Source organism: Phlebotomus papatasi, chromosome 2 (genome assembly GCF_024763615.1).
Source record: "Phlebotomus papatasi isolate M1 chromosome 2, Ppap_2.1, whole genome shotgun sequence".
Classification (NCBI taxonomy): Eukaryota; Metazoa; Arthropoda; class Insecta; order Diptera; family Psychodidae; genus Phlebotomus; species Phlebotomus papatasi.
The window spans coordinates 6,784,153-6,807,437 of record NC_077223.1 but is presented as its reverse complement, the minus strand read 5'-3'; the positions used below and the strand labels follow the sequence as shown (position 1 = coordinate 6,807,437).

The 23,285-nt window shown below is 32.1% G+C and overlaps 2 non-coding genes across 2 annotated transcripts; both read left to right on the top strand.

Annotated features, from left to right (window-relative positions):
• The first annotated feature begins 12,812 nt into the window (after positions 1 to 12,812).
• On the top strand, positions 12,813 to 12,885 carry Trnaa-agc (transfer RNA alanine (anticodon AGC)). The gene has a single exon. It is a non-coding gene; the product is annotated as a tRNA-Ala (tRNA).
• A 2,451-nt stretch (positions 12,886 to 15,336) lies between these two features.
• Trnaa-agc (transfer RNA alanine (anticodon AGC)) lies at positions 15,337 to 15,409 on the top strand. The gene has a single exon. It is a non-coding gene; the product is annotated as a tRNA-Ala (tRNA).
• The last annotated feature ends 7,876 nt before the right edge of the window (positions 15,410 to 23,285 follow it).

The window sequence follows — 23,285 nt, the reverse complement described above, 5'->3', positions numbered from 1 at the left end:
GAAGAAAAAACTTCATCTTACCTACAAATTCTTGAAACAGCTCGGGAACACCAAACTCCAAGCAAAGTGCTTGAAGTTCACTCCTTTCTATCTTTTCCATATACTTTTTTAACACAAAGGAAACCCCAAATATAAACTTTTATCGAATTAATATGCAGATGATACACAACGAGATCGTGGAAAATCACATACTGACTTCAAAACGGACTTTAGAGGGCGTTGCTATACAATTCAATTGTAGGCAAAAATTTGCAAAAATTTGCACAAGGATGGCAATATTTTGCAAAAATACACCCAAATTGAAAATATTTGCAAACAATTGCAAATTTGTCGATTAATGCAAAGTTGACCTCTAAAATCAATCAATTTTTGCATCCAAATGCAAATTTTTGCCAACTATTTTTTTCAGAGTAGGGGATTATCCTTAAGCAGTATCAACCATTTAGCAAGGGAGAAAAACAGTTGTGTATTACTTATTTTTTCACAATAACTTCCGGGGTGCTGGCTGCAAAAATAAAGATTTTACATGTAATACATTGTATGTCTATGTTTTAATAAAATTTGCAATTTTTTTATCTTCCGTTCTTCCGCTCTATAAAAGCGACTAATAAAAACTTCATGCTTCTTGCCATCACATTTCTTATGGTAGCCTTTTCAGCTGAGAAAGTTTAATTAATTAATAGAAGATATATTATGAATTCTTATTTTCAGATGCCATAATTAAATATGTTTTTGATGGATTGAAATAATTAATAGTGCAACAACTTTCTCTATAAATTTGAAGAAATACTGAAACATATTGATTCAATCTCAATTATTGAAGTAGTTTTCTTAATTAATTTCATAAACTTTAAACACTAAATTGTACTTGATTTTAATATTAAAATTAAGGTTTCTTCAGTAAAAACTCAAATTTAAACAGCATTCAATTTAGAACATTAAAAAGAGAAAATATTTATCCTAGAATATGCAGGACAATATGCCTCGATTATTATTTTTTGACAGTTGACTTTCGTATAAAAGGTATTTTTAACGGACAAAAAAATACTTTATTTGTGAAATTTTTTTACAGCTCTAACGTATTTCTTAAAAATGGAATTAGTGACTAAAAGTAAAAACTGTGATTAATAAAATCAATAAAGAGAATATTTATTTTCTTTTTAAATTAGACTTGTTAAGGATTTGAAGACCTTTCCAACAAATCTAAATTTACCCCAATCAGTTAAGAAATATTTCTCTAAAAACCTTTTGAAACTTTAACATTGAAAACCTGTTAGGCGGAATGAATCAAGGGTTTACAAATTAAACAAAACAATATATTTTTATGAACTTTATTAGAATGAGATGAAAAATTAAAATATATTTCAAAAGATTTTTTGTAAGGAAGAGGAGGATTAGAAGGAAAATTAAGGTCATCTGAAATTAATCTTAATTTGAATTGAAATTAATCTTAATTTGAACCGCAGTTCGCTATCTTTAACCGTCTAATTTATAGTTCAGCTAGCGGTTGGATATAGGGGAAGGCTTTTAGACTCCGCACATACTTTGTTTTCGAACACTTCATAATTTTTCCATATTCCTTTAATGAACCTATCTATGACCTATCTACGGCAATCTATTTTAATAGCCAGTCTTTAGTTACATATTTAATATGAAGTGTTCGAAACCAAAGTGTGTGCGAAGCTTAAAAGCTTACTTCTACAAACGAACACGAAGCTTTACATCAGTTCACAACAACTATCTAAATCGGGACTAATAAATTTCTACCTATATGCAGTTCGAGATTCTTCAAATATTTTGAAAAATAAATCACAATGCGTCCCAGAATTATGCAGTGCCCGAAATTATAAGATAAAACTCTCCATATAATATATGAAATAAATTTGAAAAAAAACGTTTTGAGTTAATATTGACTTATGAGGGATCACCGAAGACGGGAAGTCGATATCTCTTACCGTTTGACCTCTAGCCCGGTAACAGACCTTCGCACAAATGAAAATAAATTATTAAAAAGAGATAGGGGTAAGTGCCGATGCTTGATACCATTGGAAGCTTCGTAATGACTAAATTTTTTCCTATTTTTCTTAATAAACGTGACTCCGCAATATATTTTAAAAACTTGTCACTTTCCTATAGTTTTAAAATATGGTTGCGATGAGTCCATTGTGAAACATAGAAAATTTAGTCATTACGAAGCTTCCAATGGTATCAAGCATGGGCAATGGGCACTTTCCCCTAAGTCAATTACCAGTAATTTATAAATTGATTAAAGAGGCTGGGGTAAAAAGTCACAAATCAAAACAGATCTTTTTCATTGTCGTAAGTTTCTTAGAATATGAACAAAGTATTTATGAAATAAATAATATTAAAAATTTTAGCTCTAATTTTGAAATATATTCCTTACAGCAGATATCAATTTTGATCTACTTATTTTCCAAAACTAATGCACTAGTGAATATTTCCTAAATGATTTAAATTCTTTGAATACGAGGCCGCTCTCCATTTTAGCATTTTAAAAAATTGTCTTCTCTAGAATTTTTTTTATTAAAAATAACCACTTGGGGTAAAAAGTAACAAAGGATAATGGGGCAAAAAGTAACAGAAACCAAAACGATTTCTGATGACCAACGACGAAAAAAGAAGAATGTTTGAATTATGCAGATTATGCACACCGCGAAGAAAAGACGAGCAACCGTCTTCAGTGAGGAGCAGAAACGATTATTGCAAAACTATTTGCTGAATTGTTCCGAAAGATACTCTGAATCTTCTATAGGTAGCGTCAGAAGAACATTTACTCGGCAACTCTTTGGCAGATTTCGTCAAATTCATCTCGCCTAATTTGCCATTTTCGCATTTTCAGAATAGTTGAATAGAATTTTTCTGCCAAAAATAGCCAAAATTTATTTTCAAAAAATTTTGAAAATAACGTTAAAAGGGCTTTTCTCATTCAGATAGAGAAAGCGCTGTTCCACAAAGGTGTAGGGAAAACTGGGGAAATAGTAAACACGGAGTAGTTGCAAACATTGCAATGTTTTCAATTAAATTTTGAATTTCAGAGGGCGAGACCTACATGAATTTATAGATAGCGTAGACTTCTTGTTCCCTGAATAATAATAGTCGACACAAGTCCAAGTAGTGTACTACTACTACTGCCTTTACTGTTTACTACTACCCCAGTTTCCCCTAGAAGAATAAATTTCATATGAAAATATGTCATCTAAAATTTTTTTTTAAATTACGGGAGCTATTTTACCCTACGCCTGATACTATTTGCCCCAGCATTTCCGAGAGTGGTCATAAAATTACCTTTTAGAAAATTGCTCGATAAATCGTCAGTCGGATCAGCAATTGTCGTAACATTCACATCACCTCATCAGCAGTTTTTTTTATGGAATGTGTATTTACATGTTCTAGAAGAAGTGCTGATGAGGCGAGGATGAAGTTACGACAATTGCTGATCCAACTGACGAAATGTATTTCCTTCCATAGAAAATAGAGGAAAACGACTTTCAGAAACTTGTAGAGCTGTAAATTTCAGGGGTGCTCGGGTAGCTTGTAAAAAATAAAATATTCGTTTTGTTACTTTTTGCCCCAGTCTCCCTTACTGATTAAAACCAATGTATAATTGGAACTTTAAAGACCTTTCCAGAAATCCAAATTCAGCATTTTTACCGGTACCCGTCCATGAGGCCACGGACCTGGTATCTGTAAAGCCATGAGTATCTTGACAAAGTCATAATAACATATCTTCTTCAATTTTGCATTTAATTAAAATGTAGTAAACATATCTATGCTCACGATCTTTCCATATAAATAACATTGTATCAGATTTTGCAATGTAAATTAAATTGAGGATATTGATCAAGACCTGAGGTGGAGGGGCTCTGGAGAGAAGAAGAGTGGGTAATTGATATTTTGACGATAATACATTTTCCTCCTGGAACCTCCCAGGAGAACGCGGAAACGTGGAATCATGTTTTTTTTTTTTTTGGGAAAAAGCTGGATAAAAAGTAGAGAAAAGTGTCAATTTGGTGTAAGATGAAATGATGGAAAAAAAGGTTGTGCGAAAGTTTCCCCTACTTCTGTTACATTTTCTTTTTGTTTTCCTCACCCAAAGTCTCCATCTGTTCATCTTGTTTATCGAGCTGCTTCCTGTCTTCGAGCCTCATCCGAAATCCTCTTGTATTTGTCTCATCCTCAGGCTGATATTTTTGTATTTACCGACCGAACAGCAAATTACAAGTTCCTAAACTGCTGGATAAAATCCCTTTTTTTTGTTTTTCACGGGTGTTGTGTGTGTAAAAGCTCTGCGTTCTTCACGCATAAATTCTACACTTCTTTACCACCATCCTCACCCAATAAGACATCATATCCGCCTTAGGAGACAAAGTCACTTTTCTCACACACTCCAAGCTCTATCATCCAGTTAGAATCTCCGTGGAAAAATTGCTGTAAGGAATCCAAAAGAGAAACACCAATATGTGATCCAAGAGAGCAAAAGTTTCTTTCCACATGATGAAAGGGAGGAAAAACTCTGTTCCTTACCAGTGCCAAGTTCATTTTCTGGCCCCTACCCAACGACAAATTTGTTCTTTTTGCTGTCAAACCAACATTCTTTTTCTAGCTTCCCTTCCCAATGATTTTCTTTCACCGAAATTTGTCGTATTTTCTTTCTATATCATCTCTCTATTTCAGAACAATTATGGTGGAATTGAATAACAAGGATGACCTATTAATATCGATATCGATGGTAATCCCTTGGTAAAAAAAATCGATATATTAATGCCCTATATATTTATTTATATATAGTGACACAAATATTTTTCTGAAAAAGTTAAATTTATCTGGAAGACATAACAGCATCAAGAATAAACCAACAAAAAAGAAAAAAAACAGTCAAAAACAATGAAGTTAACTACATTTTAAACGCCAATTTCAATTGACATTGTTAACAAATTATTTAATTAACCAGAACATGTGTATATTGCCGTCTTATTTGCAATTAAACCGAAATTGTGGCAATATCAAAACCCCACTAAGTTCCTCTTCTGTGGTGAAAAGTTTCTCTTGATGGCAATTTAACTTCCTCTTAGAAATTCACCTTATAAATTCTCAATATTTTATTTACGACAAGATCGATGGCATGAGGATAAAGAAACGATGCCAAGAAAATTTATCATTGGAAGATGAATTTCATTATATAGTGGGTTTTGTTTTTTTGGTTTATTTTTATTTATTTTTGAATAAAAGGGGTGGCAAAGCATCCCGGGTTTTGCGGAATGCTCGAATTCGTGCCTTAATATACCATACCTCGAAAGTACTTTCGCAGAATTTACCGTATATAGGGGAAAGTACTCTCTCTTCGAACGTTCATGCCTTCGAATTATGTGAATTTTCTTTAAGTTTGCCCAAATGAGATTTACAGATTTCTATTAAATATTAGTAAGCTTAATATCGATTATTAATAATTGTGATAATTAAGTCAAATCTCTTAGGATAAAATAAAAGAAAATTCACATAGTTATAAGGCATGAACGTTCGAAAGGAGAGCACTTTCCCCTAATAGGTTCACAACGGATTTAATAAACCGATTAAATCACTCAAGAGATCGCTGAAAATAGCTTAGGAGTAATAGAATTTATTTTATGATAAAAATCAGTTTTCGGGTTATTAATTGGTTCATCACCGGTTCGAAACCGATTAGAACCGGTTCAATCTTCTGTCTTCAGTCGAAAATTCCAAGATCTTTCCAATGAGCCTAAACATGATACCATTCAGATGAGAAATACACTCAGTCCCGGCATTATGCAATTCCAGATTATGCAAGTGTGCCTACCATTGGGAGTCAACTTGTGAAATCATTTTTGAAACACGCCTAAAAGTATACTATCTGTAATGCGGTAAATTTTAAAAGACTATGCTTATTTTTCAGAATAAATCTTTAGTTTCCTTTATTAAGGTAATTATTTTCGAATTGAGGAACGTAGGGCAACAAATACTATTTTTATTAATGCATTTATTTTGACCAGTTGAATCTTTTTATTCTGACTACTTTTACTTCACGCGGAATTCATTCTACGGCAGAAATCTCCTGAGGGTATGCAAATTTTCTCGATACATAGTGCCATTTCGCGCAATTTTTTTTTTGATCCCAAAAATATGAATAATCCTGGGACCGAGTGTACGCTCTCTAGAGCCTTTTTTAACCTTTGACCTTGAAAAACCAAAATTATGAATAATTCAATAATAAAGGAGAAGCGGAAGGGCGGGGGAAGGATGGGAACATTTTAATGGTCCCAGGTTCGACTTATCACAGGTTTCAAGTCGCTATCTCTAATCGTTTGTGTTCTAGGCGTGGTAACGGCCGGACAGACAGTCAAACAGCGTGACGTCAAAAAACTCGAAACTTTAGATTTTTAAATTTTTTTCCAAAATACATCTCCTTGGTTTATTAGTAGCTTTAGTAGAGCGGAAGATCGGAAGAAGCAAATTTTATTAAAACATAGATATACAATGTATTACATGTAAAATTTTTATTCTTACAGCCATCGCTCCAGAAGTTATCGTGAAAGAAATAATTAATACAGATCTAGGTTGACATGATAACTTCTTTTCGATAGTATCAACTGTCAATTCTGAAAAGTTTTAACAATAACTGTACTTTTTGTAGCTAATACAAATATTTATCAACAGTCACATTCTATTAATAATGTCACAATAAATGGCCTAACAATGCGATAAAAATCATCATTCACGTAATCTAACAGATATAGATTTATCTATACTATCGAGTCGTTAGTATCGAAAAATTATGATTCCATCTCTGTTTTTTTTTTCCTTACTAAATGGTTATTATTCCTTAAAGATAATCCCCTAGTTTATCTTTTCAAAACAAAATAAAAAAAATTGATTGAACATTCTTGAGTGCAGAAATATACATATTATAACTTAAAATCGAGAGATTATATACTGCTCTCTCTCTGTGTAGTTCGAGCAGTAAAATATAAATGTATTTCATAAATATTTAACAATTAAAACCCCATGGAATTGATAAGGCAAACACAATCTGAGTAAAAATTGTGAAAAAGACATATTATAAATAACTACAATGAGCCCAATAAGAAGTAGATTTTGATTCTCCAATAGTGTCTTGGATCAAAGGTAAATGGAACTCTATTTGCACAAAAAGTCGTTGAATTTCGAAGAATTCAAATTCAATTTCGAATTTTCATAATAAATTTACGAACAAGATGGGGAAAATTTATCAAATATCACATTAAAAAGTTGGGAAAAGAGTTACTCAGTGATTATGGGAGTGATTAATACTGGTGCAAAGACAATAAACGTAATTATTCTGTTTTTTCCTCACAACAATGTGAAGATCGTCACGTTTTGGCACTTGAGCACTTCGAAATTCGAACAGGATGTACTTCAGCCACCTTCCGAAAGTATTAAGAATTCAAAAATTCTCTTTTTTGGATCTTTTTTGGATCTTTCGAATTTTTCAAGATCTATATACTTCTGTACGGAAAGAACGAAGAGCATCATTGTACATTACACAATAAGTTTGTATACTTTTATTTCATACTTTTTTTTAAGTAGGGGAAAGTGCCCGCCCACGCTTTACCGTGCTATCACACTAGGTTTTTTTTTTCAATTTGGAAATTCAATTTAATTTTCATATGATTTGTTCCTATGCATTATTTTCCACTAAAAACCAATTGAATTGATAGATCTGCACTTATTTATTAATAAAAACTAATACTTGGTTCAGAAAAACCTGTTTAAATATGTTAGAATAGCATAAATTTGGTTGCTCAAATAAATTTGATTTCAGCAAATTAAAATGTTAAAATTGCTCACTAATTTCAATTTTCTTGCAGTTATACAAGTAGTCTTTTGAAGAAAACTGTTCTTATTATATTTATTTACTCGTAATTAATATTATTTGTGGCAATTTACAAATAGGAAGAAAAACATTTTCAAATCTGCTTCAATTCAAAGGTGCCGCACTTCCCCCTAATTGTTGCTAATGTTAATGTTTCTCCAGATGTCTCGGAACTCTTTAATTTACGACTTATCTCCAAAAATCCAAATAATTCATTTGAAGGATTTTTCAAGTTTAAAATCTTAAACATCTCTAGAGAGGGTAATTCTTAATGTACTGTGACGAATATAGATTTATCTGAAAGGTCTTGGAGTCACTGACGAGTCAATGTTCAATAAAACACAATTATAACAATCTGTAGCGTTTATTATTGAAAATTATGCATATTTAAAATCGTGTGATAATAATAAATTTGCTTCGTGTTCAACTTAGTTGTCACAACTGTTGAAATATTTTATTTAAAACTATCATTCAGTCCACTGATTGCCTTTTCAATGATTGAATTATTGATTAAGGTGTTTATTAATTCCTGTAAAACCTTTCCAAACAAGACTGATGATAAGATTAACAATGATGAACATTCTAAATAAAGAGAAGTATCTTTCCCCATTCTATGTTTTGTTGTGTTCCCATTCTATTCAAAATCAGAAGAAATTTCATGAAAAATGGATGAAACGGAACGGGACGGACCGGACGGATGGGACAGATCGTCCACGAAAATTGATTTTTGACGCATATGATATTCGTGATATATGTGTGTCAAAACGTGATAAATCCAAAATTTGGGCCCGATCTTACGAAATCGGATTTCACCGCAGAACCACAAAAGCTGATATTGTAAAAAATCTCAACTAAAATGAAACAATAAAAATCATTCATCAATGCGGTACGTTAAAAGTCCATCACTTTTGAGCTTAAACATTTAGTACCTAGCAATAATAGTTGGAGACTAGTACCCGGCGAGTGGCCTTCAAAGTTGAAGCCAATTTCCTACTTTCACATACAAATGCGTATGGGAATTTTTCTGCACTCGTGATCGTTATGCTAAATATTTAAAAAGTGAGATGTTTTTCCGTATTATAAGATACCTTTCCGAATGGAGGGATAAAATATACTAAATTTTTGTTTAAATAATTTTTTTCCTTGGAACACTGTGAACTGAGTCCGAGATCAATTTAGGAATTGGCTTCAAATAGCTCCATATAAAAAGTTGGAGATTTGCAAAAAATATTCTAGATTCCTACAACCTTCTACTTTACGATTACGTACAAACATTAGAAAGAAATAACTTTAGATAGTCAGGAACAGTTATTTTCTCGGGAATCGTTCCTTAAAAAGTTAAGGAATACAATTGGTTTTAAAAAAATAAAGTTAAGTAAAAGTATAGAGAATAGCACAGAAAGACATTGCAGCCTTAATAACTTGAATAAACATAATTAAATTTATATTGTACATTCCAGCTGCTTTTAGACCAAACGGTCTCTGTGACATCAACATCATCATTAGAATTATCCTTTGTTCGCTCAAATTAAATTCATACCACTTTGTTAGATAGAGTTCGATTAATAAACCGTCTGTTTTAGAGAAAATAAACTCACCAAAAATGCAAATTGCTCCAAATTGGGCAAAAATTGCTACACATAGGGGATAAAATCCGAAACTTCCTTCATATCGAAGTAAGAAAACGATTATTAAGATAAAAACAACACTTGATCCAATTTGAACTGTGAACGTATAGTAGAAAACACGGCTAAATAGTTTGAATTTTTCGAGAATGTTGCAATGGAACTTATGAGTGTTAATTAAAAACTGTCTTTTGTTACCTAGTTCCGAATTATCGAGGAGTCGAATGGTATCTCGAAAGATGTTTAAGATAGCGATAAAGTAGAATCCAATAATGATGAGTGTCATGTCTGAAATTACGATGATAAGAGTTGAAGTTTGTAGAATAAGAATCTGATGAACATGCTGATATAGAAGTGAGGAATTGGCTGACGGAAAAACACCAGGAACTGCTATTAGCAATGAATCAATGTAGACAAAGTAAGAAATCATTCCAGCTCCAGCCAAAAAACAAACTGGAATTAGAATTCTATTTAAACAATTTAAGTTGTACTTTCAAATTGACTTTCGCAGCCTTACATCAACAACAATTTAGTGATTCGAAGAATCCTCTTAAGATGATAACTGGTGGAAATGTTGATCATTTCAATTTCGTTAATTTTATACATTTGTTGGATGAACAAAAAAAGGATGTTCAACTCATTTGTATTAGATAGAACCAATATAGTTTTCGTTATAAGTTGTATTGTTCCAGCAACTATCATTACACTTAAAACAAATGTTGTCAGTTTTCTCGCGAGGTATATCATTGTAAATACAGTCGAGATAAAAAAGTAAATTTCGAAAATTAGAACCGAAAACTTTTCTCTACCACCGAAAAGTTTTCGCGGTAAAAACGAAGGACTTAGTATTCCCACAACGCGTCTGACGAATTTTTCAAATCTAAGATACTCAGCGTAGGACTCAATATAGTCAGTCATCCTGGACACTTTGTAACTGATAAGTATCACTACAAAAAAAATAATATATAGCCTGGAATTCTCTATTAAAATATTGAAATATTTACTAGAGTATGAAAACGACAACTGAAAAACTAATTACATTTTTCTCTTGGGAAGTCTTACACTAGGTTTTTGCGGTTTAGCTACTAAATCGCAGTTCAGAAAAAAAGCTTTGAAAAATTTCGAAATATCATCTAATAAACAATTCATAAACTATTGATTGGAATTGTGAAAATCAATAAAATTGATATTCGAATTCGTTGAATAAATTGAGGGATAATAAACTGTTTTCTCAGTAGAGTTTGAGCAGCCAAATATTAATATTATTATAAGGTATGAAATTTTTTTATGAAATATTTATTAGACCATGTGAACGACAACAACTGGAACATATTATCTCTTTCTCTCTAGAAAATTTTACACCTGTTTTGTTCGGTTAGGCTCCTATAGTTAGCTGAGATTATCGATATGTATTTGATTACAAGCTTTGACACATTTCACTGAGTCGAACTTCAAAGAAAATGGTATAAAAACACTGAAATATTAATAATACTAATAGGGGCACTGTGACTCTTATCGACACTGGTGAGTCTTGAGCTTGGTGAGCTTGGACAGGGGCACTGATTCACTCTGATCGACTCGTTCTCATAACGTTAACACTTTTTAGGTGTAAAAATATATCAACATATTTTAATGTTAATTTTACACCTTTTAAGGGTAAAATCAACATGAAAGAAGGATAACTTCAACCCATAATACACCTAAAAAGGGCAATATTTACACCGTTTTCGGATCAATACTGTAGGGTAAAATTAATATTTCCGGAATGTTATTTTGACTTTTTCGGATTTCTCTCAGTGCGGAAGATGGGGCTATTTTGAGCTATGGGATGGGTAAGGGCATTGACAGTCTTAAGGATTAGCCGAGACACGACTTAGCGTAATTGTATTCGAAATAATCGTTAAACCGCATTTCAATCATTTTCCACTAAGCCGTCTCTCGGCTTAAGTCGTAAGTGTAACTAGGGCATAAGGGAGGAGCATCAGCGATCAGCAATGTTCCTCGGATCGTTAGGTTATTCATATTATAGCACCAATTTATTTAAATCAATTTCTAAAAAATTATTAGCTTTCCTTTAACTACCATTTTAACTCTCACAAGAATGACATACATTAGCTCAAATTTAATTTATAAAACCAATTTTCCGTGAGACACCGGATTAAATTCGCCTCTTAACATTCCGATCCGGGGTGCTCATCCCTTATATGATTTTTTCGTATATTTTTAAGATAAATTTAGCCAGTTTTTGAACTATAGTCAATTATTTAGTCTTCTAAATAGTTTGAAAAATTTGTTTTTACTTTTGGGGCACCGGTGTTCCACTGGTCCTTAAAAAGTCAACTTAAAATAATTTTAAGACCAAGCTTCCATTAACTCTTTCGTCTCTTTTGGGACTCTGAGTACCCAAAGCAGCATATGAATGTTCTGTGAAAAACAATGTTTTTTAATTATTCAGAACTGATAAAAATCCGATTCTTGTGGATGATTACATACTATAAGGATGTCCAAATATAAGACATTTTTTGTAGGACCTCAATTAATTCCTGAGCTTAGATATTTTTGATTAAAAAATGGTGAAATTGGCTTGCAGCATATGCTGCGGTCCGGAAAGAGTTAAAAATATACGGAAAATCGTATAAGGGAAGAGCACCCCGGTTCGGAATACTAAGAGGCGAATTTAAATCTGAGCTAATGCAGTACATTCTAGTGAGAGATAAATGGTAAAAGTACCTAATAATGTTTGTAAAAGTACAAAAAATGCTCGTCAAGTGATCATATTACGAACAATGATTGTGAAAAATGTACAAACTTTTCATGTTTGTGGGTTATACGATTCACGAGATCACGAGCATTTTCTAACTCCCCCATAGGAATTCACAAACATTTTCGAACATTTTAACAAAATATTTTTTTCTGTGTAAGACAGTTTCATTTTGAGACAAAATCACCCGCATCTTATCCCAAATGCAAGACATAAAAAATGGCTTGCAAAAATAGAAGATCAAATAAAAATATACCACAAAAAAAATCAAAAGCCAATTCGAAGTATTTTCGAAGCGGTGTTGACCAAAATCCCGAATGTTTCGAAATCTCGAATGGGTTAAAATTTTTAAAGCCCAAATTTGAAAACCAGAATAGATCAAGATCTCTAAAAGCCAAAATTCCGATTGGTCAAAATCTTTAACAAAATTATACGGAGGATAATGTGTTGAGTAAATTGACGTAAAACCTACCTTGGCTCGATGGAGTAAAAGTGAAATGGATGGAGTGGATTCGATTGGTGACAGGTTGATGATAAGGGGGGTGTAGCTCAGATGGTAGAGCGCTCGCTTAGCATGTGAGAGGTACCGGGATCGATACCCGGCATCTCCAAAACTTTTTTTTATCTAATAAAGTCGATTATATAACTGCTCTCACTTTGAATTCGAGCAGTAAAAAGATTAAAAACATGTAATACAATAAAGCATTTACTTTTTCTCAACTTCGTGAAGTTGCCTGAATTACAAGGGAAAGAAAAATCAAAATCTTTATTGCTTATAGAAAGATAAACCAAAACCACAGAAAATAGGAAACCAATTCGAAGTATTTTTGAAGCCGTGTCGACCAATATCCCAAATTATTTGAAATTTCGAACTAGTTAAAATTTCGAAAACCAAAATTCCAGAGGAGACAGAATCCTAAATGAGTTGAAACACCGAATGAATCAAAATCCCAAAAGGTCAAAATCCTGAAATCCAAAATTCCGAAAATCAAAATCCTGAATGGTCAAAATCCTTAACGAAATTATACGGAGGCTAATGTTTTGAGCAATTTTCCAAAATACAAAAAATTTCCCTTCAATTGCTATAACAATTTTAAAAATTCAGGATCTTAGCTCTTTCGGGATTCTGACTTCGAGATTTTTGTTTCTCTTGGTTTCTGCTCATTTAAGATTTCAGATTTTCAGGATTTTGGTCCATTTGAGATTTTAGCTTTTTGAAAATTTTACCTATTCATAATATTGGCGTCTTTTGGTCTATGGCTCACTTGGAATTTGGCTATTCCGGATTTCAGTTCATTCGTATTTTGGCTTTCGGGATTTTAGCCGGGACCCTTTTTAACGAATATAAAAACCGCCGAAGACTTTCAAGCGCTTAGGTCGGGTGAATATGCAAAACTTTTGAAGCACATTTTCTGTAGATACTTTTCATTTTGAAGAATTCGTCAAATTTAGAGGATAATGCAAAAAAAATCTATTGACAGAAAAAATTAATAAAATACTTATTCACTGCAAAACGAAATTCTCGGTCCGTTTTCCTAAAACAATTTTTCAATACCTATTTTTCAATTTTCTATTTAATTTTAAACTTAAAATTTGGTCCTAAAAATGCAGTTTTGTTTTCCTGAAAAAACGTTCCGATTTTACGATTTTCTTCGAGCTCAGTTTAAAAGCTTATGAATACTGATTTTTATACTTTTCTTTACTTCAAATACATTCAAACATATATGAAAAATTTCAAGAAGCCAAAAATAGTTAATATGTGGCCTCCTTATTCAGGCAATTCCCTTAAATCTGGTTCTTCTCAAAAATACATTTATGTTTTTTTTTAGGAATAAAATAAATGAATGAAAATATTTAATTCAAAAGCTTCTATCCATAGTTTCATCGTTCAATTGATTGCCTTTCAGTAAATGAATTATTGATGAAGGTGTTTACTAATTCCTGTAAAACTTATCCAAACAAGACTGGTAAGATTAATAATCAATGATGAACATTACAAATGAAGAGGGATTTCTTTCCTCATTCTATGTTTTGTTGAGTTTATACTGTTTCAAATTAGAAAAAAAATATAAAAACAATTGTGAAATAGAAAAAAAATATCTTTCAGGATATTCAAAAAAATTAAAACGTTCTTATTTAAAGTTTCTTTGATATTTATAGCAGAAGATTTTAGGCTTCGCACACACTCTGGCTTCAAATACTTCATATTTTTCTCATATTCTTCTAACAAATATGACCTAAATTGTGGCATATTTTAATAACTAGGATTAAGTCACACATTTCCTGAAAAAAATAGGTCAGACCCATTTAGGAATGTGGAAAAAATACCAAGCGTTCTAAGCCAGACTGTGTGCGAAGCCTGAAAGCCTTCCCTTACTGCCCTTACTGCTCTCACGAAAGAAAGACATTTTAGTAAATGAAAACAAATTTTATAAAATTTATAAAACATAACGCATTTTTTGCATTCTTCCTTCACATATTAATAATTAAACTTCTAGCGAAATACCACACTACTGGAAAATTTTACAACAAATTTTATGAGATAATTTTTCCTACAGAATTGTGTGGGATATTAAAGCGAGAGGTTGCTCATGGATATTTGGCTCCTTCCACAAAATCAAACTTTTTCGTCTGTGGGATATTAATAAATGAGAGATTCTTTATTGTACCATCTCATGCAGTCATTATGATAGTTCAGTAAATAATTTTAATCTATCTATAAAGTGCGAATAGAATACAATAGAACTAACATATGTTCCAGAAACTCTCATAAAAATTGAAAACTTAAGATACAAGTCTTTATCTTTACCTCTATTTTGTGTTGTAAAATTGCACTTTTCTTATGTAGACAAAAAAATAAGAGATAATAAGAGTTCATCACTTTTAAGTAACAGCGATACCAGCCAAGTCTGCAAATAGCTTTGCATTCACAACGGCTTGCAACAATTTGGTCGCTTGGCGTTAAACTCGCTTTGACTCGATGGAGTAAAAGTGAAAGTAGTTTAATTAAATTCGAACTAATCACGAACTGTGGATTCGATTGGTGACAAGTCGATGATAAGGGGGGTGTAGCTCAGATGGTAGAGCGCTCGCTTAGCATGTGAGAGGTACCGGGATCGATACCCGGCATCTCCAAATCCTTTTTTTTTAATAACTTAAAACATCACAGATTAGAATAAAAGCTTTTTTTTATATTTTTCACAAAGCTATGCAATTATGTATTATGTTTCGCTGCACAAATACAGCTTTCCCATGGAATGGATTCAAAATACTACCATTAAAAGCTGTTATTTCACGATGTAAAATCCATAAAAAACACTTTTATTATCTCTAAATGAAAATCCACTTTTCCAGCAGTCTTTTTTTTTCATTGAACTAATTCCAGCTCCAAACTGATTATGGATGTTGATAAAATCGCGTTGTCAAATAGTTAAAACACACATTTTAAACACATGCTAAAAGCCATATCACATTAATTTAATCAGTGAATGTGCGATAATTATATTAGTTGCGTTCAATGTTGTATTTTTAGACATAAAAGGGAAAGTTAGAAAATATCTGTCATCAGGCTAATATCAATTGCCTTGTATTTTCTTCCACTCGAGAAGAGATTTATGTGGAATTTATGTGGCGGAACGAATGTAACAAAGAATTCTTTCAGATGCCGAATCAATTTTTCTTACAAGAGGGAGTTGGATAGTTTTAGCATAGGGGAGTATACGGCAGTTTCAGGCATGCAGGACTTTTGGGAATATAAAATTTTGGAATAATAACCAGCTCGACTTGGTCAACTTAGGTGACGGCGGGGCTATTTTCGAGATAAGATCCTATCGCAGCAGTTCGATGAATTCGTCAATGAAGAGAGAATAAAAATTTAGATATTTGATGTATGAAGCAAGATCGTGATGCCAGATTAATTTGTTGCTCTTTCACAATATTGGATTGGAACACCTTCTGTTTATTGATGAACGTAGATACACACACAGCATTCAAAGATATTTAAGAAATTGTTCAAGCACATTTTAAAAGTGTAAAGACTTTTTTAGGGAACTGTCGTCAAACAAGACCTTTAGACTTACCGTGGTATCACACTAGAGAATTTCACATTAAAATTATAATGTGATTCACATTAATTGTTGCTGATATGTGTCCTAATGTGCAATTTTCGTCAAGAGCTTTTAGAAATCGATTCATTTAGTGATAAAAAAAAGTGGACTCGAGTCACAAAAATTGGTTTAAATAAATTTAAATAGCATAAATACAATTGATAATTAATGAGCAAATTAATGAGAATTGAGCAAATTTATGATCAAAATTTGCTCATTAAATTTTCATCAGGTACTACTTTATTGCAGTCATTCGGGTAGCTTCTGCACCACAATTGTCTCACAAATTTATTCGTGATTAAATTATGATAAAAAGTAATGCTAATACCTACTATTTATCGCGCACGAGATGGAGAAAGGACAAAAAACATTGAAAAAAATCGGTGAAGAGGATAAATAAGAAAAAAGCAAAAAAGGTAAACAAAAATGTGTTCGATCTACATTTTATATTCCTTCATAAACTTCTAGGATTTCGCGGTCAAATGAGATGGAGACCGAACTAATTGAGGCTGTGTTTTGATTTTTTTGTTATTGATTGTTTTCAGACCGTTTGCGACAAATTAAGTCATCAATCGCCGGAACGCACACCTCAGTCGGGATTTGGGTGATGTTGGCTCCCTCATTTTCGTAGTCTTCTTTTGAAAACAAAGCCTAACGATTTGAAGCAGCTCTTTGAATTCCTCCGATTGTTTTTGGACTGATGAAATTCTTTTTTACTTCTTCTAAATCCATAGAATTATTCACTGTTTCATTCAGAAACATAATATAAAAAAGAAAATTATCAAAAATATTAAAGAAAATTTATAAAATAATGATAATACTGAAATAAGTCAGCATGCACTAACTGGGTCGCCTTTTCGCTAATTTACATTTAATTAAACCTTTGGATTTAAAATACAGTAGACTCTCACTCAATCGGCTCTTTCTCAATCGGGCGTCAAATTTTGTTGACAGTTTTCACGCTTAATTATGAAGCTAATTTGCTCAAATTCGCTGTAGTTCTTCCTATTTTATCGTGATTCTTTATAATTGAGCACTTTTTGTGGAATTTACAAAGGCTTTGACGCTAAATTCTATTGCTAAACCGGATGACATTTCGCCCCATATTCACGATTGAGAGAGAGTCTACTGTACCTTTTCAAAAGGAAAAAACAATAAATATTTTCAATCAACCAGCTGTCATTAGCGAAAATATCACTGCTAGAAAATTTTTAGTGAAGAACTAAGCTGACACAAGATTGAAATGAGTCGGTTACATTCACTTATTTAATGGATAAAAAATACTATTTTTGCTTTTTCTCAAACTTGAATAGTTATGTTATGTTACTGTAGTGACTATATTACGGAAATAAAAATAAAAATATTATTTAAGTGGATTAGTCATAAACTATAGCGAAGCGCCCGGATTAGCACACTTAACTATAAGTAAATATTAAAAATGAAATTTGCAAAAAAAATTTATGAAAGAGTGAAGTTTAGAACTTCTACTTAAAGGTAAATAATCAGGCTCAGTGAAATTTATTTGCACAATAGCGACTTTTGTTTGTCCCGAAATACCCAAATGTCCCGAAATATACCACTCTTACTTCTTTACATTTTTTGCTATTTTGTATAAAAAATTATGCATTTTTTCAATATTTCTCGATAAGAATCTTATTTTGGATAGCATAAGAAACATAAATATTTGTTTCTACAAAGAAAAAAAATGCTTGAGAAGTCGTTAAGCTGTTTGAAACTTGAAAGTGCTAAAAAGTGTCCCGAAATACCACACGTTACCCTAATGCATTCAAAAATTAATATTTGTATAACCATAAGTCCCGTCCTAATTGTTGGAATTTGACCATTGATAGCCTAAACGAAAGGTCTTATGAAATACTACAACTCTTCAGAACATGACAACTTCTCACGACTGTACAAAGGGCTAATATCAAAATACAGGGAGTCCAAAGGAGTCCAAATTTCAAAGAATTTTTCGAAACAGAAAGAAAACCCGTGAATTAAATCCAGTGACACAGTAAAATTGCATAGGGTATTACCAAAACGTTCCTAATATCGATCAAGCGATGCTTGTAATATCGACATCTTTTCCAATTGATGAATAAAAAAATAATTTTTCTACATGAACTTTAATTATTTTATGATTGTTTGATTATTTTATGTTTCACGATGTCAAATAAAAAATTTCACTATTTTTCGCTGGAATCGCTGGAAACTTGGGTCCTTTCACAGGCTGATGTGGGTCACCCAATTACCAAGGATCAACTTCTCGATAGTGTGCGAGGAAGTTGAAAATTCTAAACAATTTTGTATTGTACTAAATTATTTTGATTGTTCCCTTTAGAAATTAAAGCTAAGTATATTTGAATTATCTATTTTTTTATTTTATCGGAAAATATAAAATACATATTCACATTCTCTGATGGTACATGTAAAATCCATTTTTCCTTGATCGATATTACAAGCATCGATTGATCGATATTATCACTAGCTGATCGATATTACATGCAAATGCACTTCGAAAAGTTTTTCGTGTTTTAAACCACTCCAAAATAAATATATCAAGAATGTAAGTGGTCGATCTTATAGAGGACATCTGCAAGATTGACTATAACAAGTTTTCACTTCAAAAATTCGAATATACATATGGTTTTTTGTCTGTTAAAGTTGATCATTTCCTTAACTGATCGATAATACCCCCGTCTACCCTATCTGCAGGAGATATTTATCCTTGGGATAAGTTATGGAAACGCCATGATGTATGCAAAACATTTCCTGTGCCAATTTTTGAATCTATTTTCAGCGCCAACGGTTTATAAGATGTGCCTTTCAAATTTACCGCGTGAAAAAATTTGCATACATTTTCACTTAAGCCGGAACTCCCTGTATCTGTTTTCGAAATCACAATATCCATTTAGAAATTTTTAGTTTTAAATTTTAGAAATTAGTTAAGGTCAAGATTTTCTAATGCTTGTTCTCCCTACACTGTTTTTCCAATTTTCCGAAAGCTACTTTACGATTTTCTTTTTTTTTTATTGCTAAATGAATTTTATATCCAATTTATCGTATTTGCAGTTTTTCGATTTCCGACTTTCAATTGATTAAACGGGAATAGTTAAATGCAATCTAGCTTATTTTATTGTGCCTTCTAAATGTTTTTTCAGACATTTCAAGTTATGTCATTACCATTGCAACTGTGCGATGCAGATCGAATTTAGCTTTAAGAGGAATTCCATGTAATATCTTTGATGTTTGATCTGGTTTTCAAAATAAAGTACATATATGTTTTTTTTATTCATATTATCATTTAAGCAGGATTAAATTTCTGTGCCTGTTTGGAAAATGTTATGTTTTACTTTAAATACGTTGAAAACTTTTGAACCATAAAAATCATCTAAACTTTGATTGTTTTTGGCATTTGGACGTTATATCGTGTGTATATTTTGAATCTGACTAATGCAAAAGTTTACCCAACACGCTTATTACTGTCTGTTAGCAATTATTATGCTTCTACCAGACTTTCTTTATGGAGGGCAAAGAGCGAAATAATGAGGGTACATTGCAGGAAAACGAATGGGGAATGGGTAAAAAATTCAATTTTGCGAATTTAGTTTCTTCCTCGTCTTTGGCATTTTCAGATAAAATGCAGAAAGCAAAATACCGTCATCCAATTTTAGGGTATTAACTTTTAGCTCTACATCCACCCTTCTGGTCTACATCCCCTAAATCCCAGAAACTTTCTCTCAATGGCAATCGCATCTTCGATGTGGAAAAGACGAAAGGTGGAGGTTACAAATTGGTGTTGGTTCTCTCGCAAGAAATGGAGAAAAATGGGATTTGGCCAGGAGGTGGGAAAAACTATCTTGAAATGACACAAATTTTCCACACGAAGGGCAATAAAAAGGAGTACTTTTGGGGGTAAAGGGCAAGAGAGAGAGAGAGGGTAGATGAGCAAACCACGAGGATATTTAAAACTTTTCTCCAAACTTGTATCTTATAGAAAATATTCTTGTATAAATTTGATATAAAATATTTAAACAGGGATAAAAGTAAATAATAGAATTCTTCAAATTACATTCAAAGTTTCTCATTTCTTGTTTCATGCTGCGCTCAATGCGAGACATTCTATTCTGATTTATGTTGTAATGCTGAAGATGGCGAGAATGGATGAAAGTTTCTTCAGCCATAAATATTGAAGATAATTGAATTTTCACCCAGTTTCTCTTTGTCACATTTGCTAAATTATCCGTAAGACAGAAAGACTTGAGGGCAAATAACACAGTGCAATTTTCTGCAAATGCCCCTCGTGAGGAAATTCCAAAGGTGCTTAATGAATTTCTATTGATTTATAGATAGTACGAATAATCGAATGAATGTTCCATATTATTCGAAATTATTAAACAAATATTTTCATGTATAGAATTAAATATTTATTGCCTAAATACTTACGGGATAATGTTGTTCAATTCAATTCAATTTCTTAACATACGGTATCTTTGAATTGGGACACCCTTTAAATGAAGCTTTTGTCCTATTTTACTACTCGAACTCAAAGTGAGAGAACAGTTGTATAACCCATTTTTTCCAACTTATCTACACTGTGAGAGAAATCCGAAAAAGTTAAAATAAGATTCCGGAAATGTTAATTTTACACTGCAGTATTGATCCTAAAACGGTGTAAATATTACCCTTTTCAGGTGTATTGTGGATTAAAGTTATCCTTTTTCATGTTAATTTTACCCTTAAAAAGGTGTAAAATTAACATTTAAAAATGTTGATATATTTTTACACCTAAAAAGTGTTAAACTTATGAGGAAAAAAAGTTAATCGCACCCTCTTTTTTTTCTCAGTGTAGAGGCCGAACGGTAAGAGATATCGACTTCCAGTCTTCGACGACCTCCCCTCTCCGAAAGTCAACATTTATCTTATTTTGAAAACGTCTCCCACGATTTCTTTCATTTTCGAATATGTTTTAGAGGTAGTCCAGGCGAGTATTTCATCCTTGGACACCCATGTTCGAAAACCATTTCGATATCGAATTTACGAAGGTCAAAGTTTAAGCACTTTGGAGGGCCTATTTTTCAACCAATTTCCTTAAGGGCACAATCACATTGACAGTAAAATGCTCACCGTTTTTCGTTAATTCACGCATTTTATTGCAATTCTTACGCAAATTCTTGATTACCGTATTACCTTATCTCATCCTATCATCACTAGGTGAAAATAATATAAGAAAATTGAAGAAATAAAACGAAAATGCGATAAACGGTGAGCAAAAAAAAGTGTACGATTAATTTCTCTTACATTTTTTTTCTCATCGTTTATCGAATTTTCATTTTATTTCTTCAATTTTCTTATATTATTTTCACCTAGTGCCACCGAGTATGAGATAAGGTAATACGGTAATCGAGAATTTGCGCAAGAATTGTAATGAAAATACGTAAATTAACGAAATACGGTGAGGCTACGGCGAGCATTTTATTGTCAATGTGATTCTGCCCTTAGTCAAAATCTGATGTAAATGTTGCTTAATTATTATTTTGTTTAAAGTTACGTTAAGGCATCAGTCGGGTTAAGTCGTAAGTGTATAAAAGGTTTTGTAATCATCCCGAGGTGTTGCACTTTCCTCTAAAATGTTTTTTTTTTTTTAATAAACTTACCTTATAGTCCTGACCTGACTGTATAGAAAGGCCTTCTGGCTTCGAACACTTTATATTTTCCATATGACTTTAGTGAATCTGACCTAATTTATTGTAAGATTTTGCGCATGACCTAATCATACCTGACCTGCGTATGACCTAAGTTATGATCAATTAAAGGAAGTCAGTAAGTAGCGAAGACTGGGGCATGATTTCACAAATCAGAAATTTCCAAATTCAATATTTTCTAAAATAAAAAAAAGACTTATGCTGCAAATTTTCATCAAAAACACTCTCCATGAACCTTCTTAAACGTGCAATTTTTTAAGGGATTTGAGACAAGGAATATTGAAAAACAAAAAAAAATATTTTGAGTACTCTTTTGGAATATTTTCCATTCAGAAAATATAAATACTGATTAATAAGTCTTTCGATACGATGGAATGTAAAATAGAAGATGGACGGAAACACTGAACGTCTCTCGATTTTCACAATTTCACTCCCTACGGACGTTTCGAGGATGGATGTCCTCTTCGATTGATGAGCATTACGGCAGAAGTTGTGATTCAAGTCCAAGGGCAGTGTAACATTTTCCGCCTGTACGGGATTGTTTTTTGCGTTATTCGATACCTGATGAAGAGGACATCCATCTTCAGAGTTCAGTGTTTCCGTCCACATCTTGATAACTGATAAGGGTAAAATAGGGTAATTCCGAATTATGTATATTTTGGAATTCTAAGATTTTCTCACTATTTCATATGGTCAAAGAGAGAAAGCAAACGACGAAGAAGTACAGGACTTTACATTCAAGAGTACTTCTTCGTTGTTTTTTTCTCTTTTGCTATCTAAAACTGTTAGGAAATCTCAATGTTCCAAATTAGACTTGATTCCAAATTACCCCATCTTACTCTAACTTAAGGCATGTTTCTTCGTTAAGATAGACATGTGGTTTTCGACATAGTTACAGAGGAACAAATAACTTAGGGTAGATTAAGCTAATTCAAAACCTGCTCTAAATGGAAATTTTTAACTACTCCAAATGGAAACGTCATTGTTTTTATGATAAATACAGTACTATATTATTATATTTATATATTTTCTATACCACAGTTTCATTATTTAGTTAATTTTGCTTCAAATAAAGCGAAAATCCATTCATATTCGCAAATTTTAATTTGCTAATTTCTCATAACAATTAAAAGTGTATCTTTTCACCATCGAATTTTTAATTAAATAAATTTTAGTTAAATTAAGTGCTAATCTTTATTG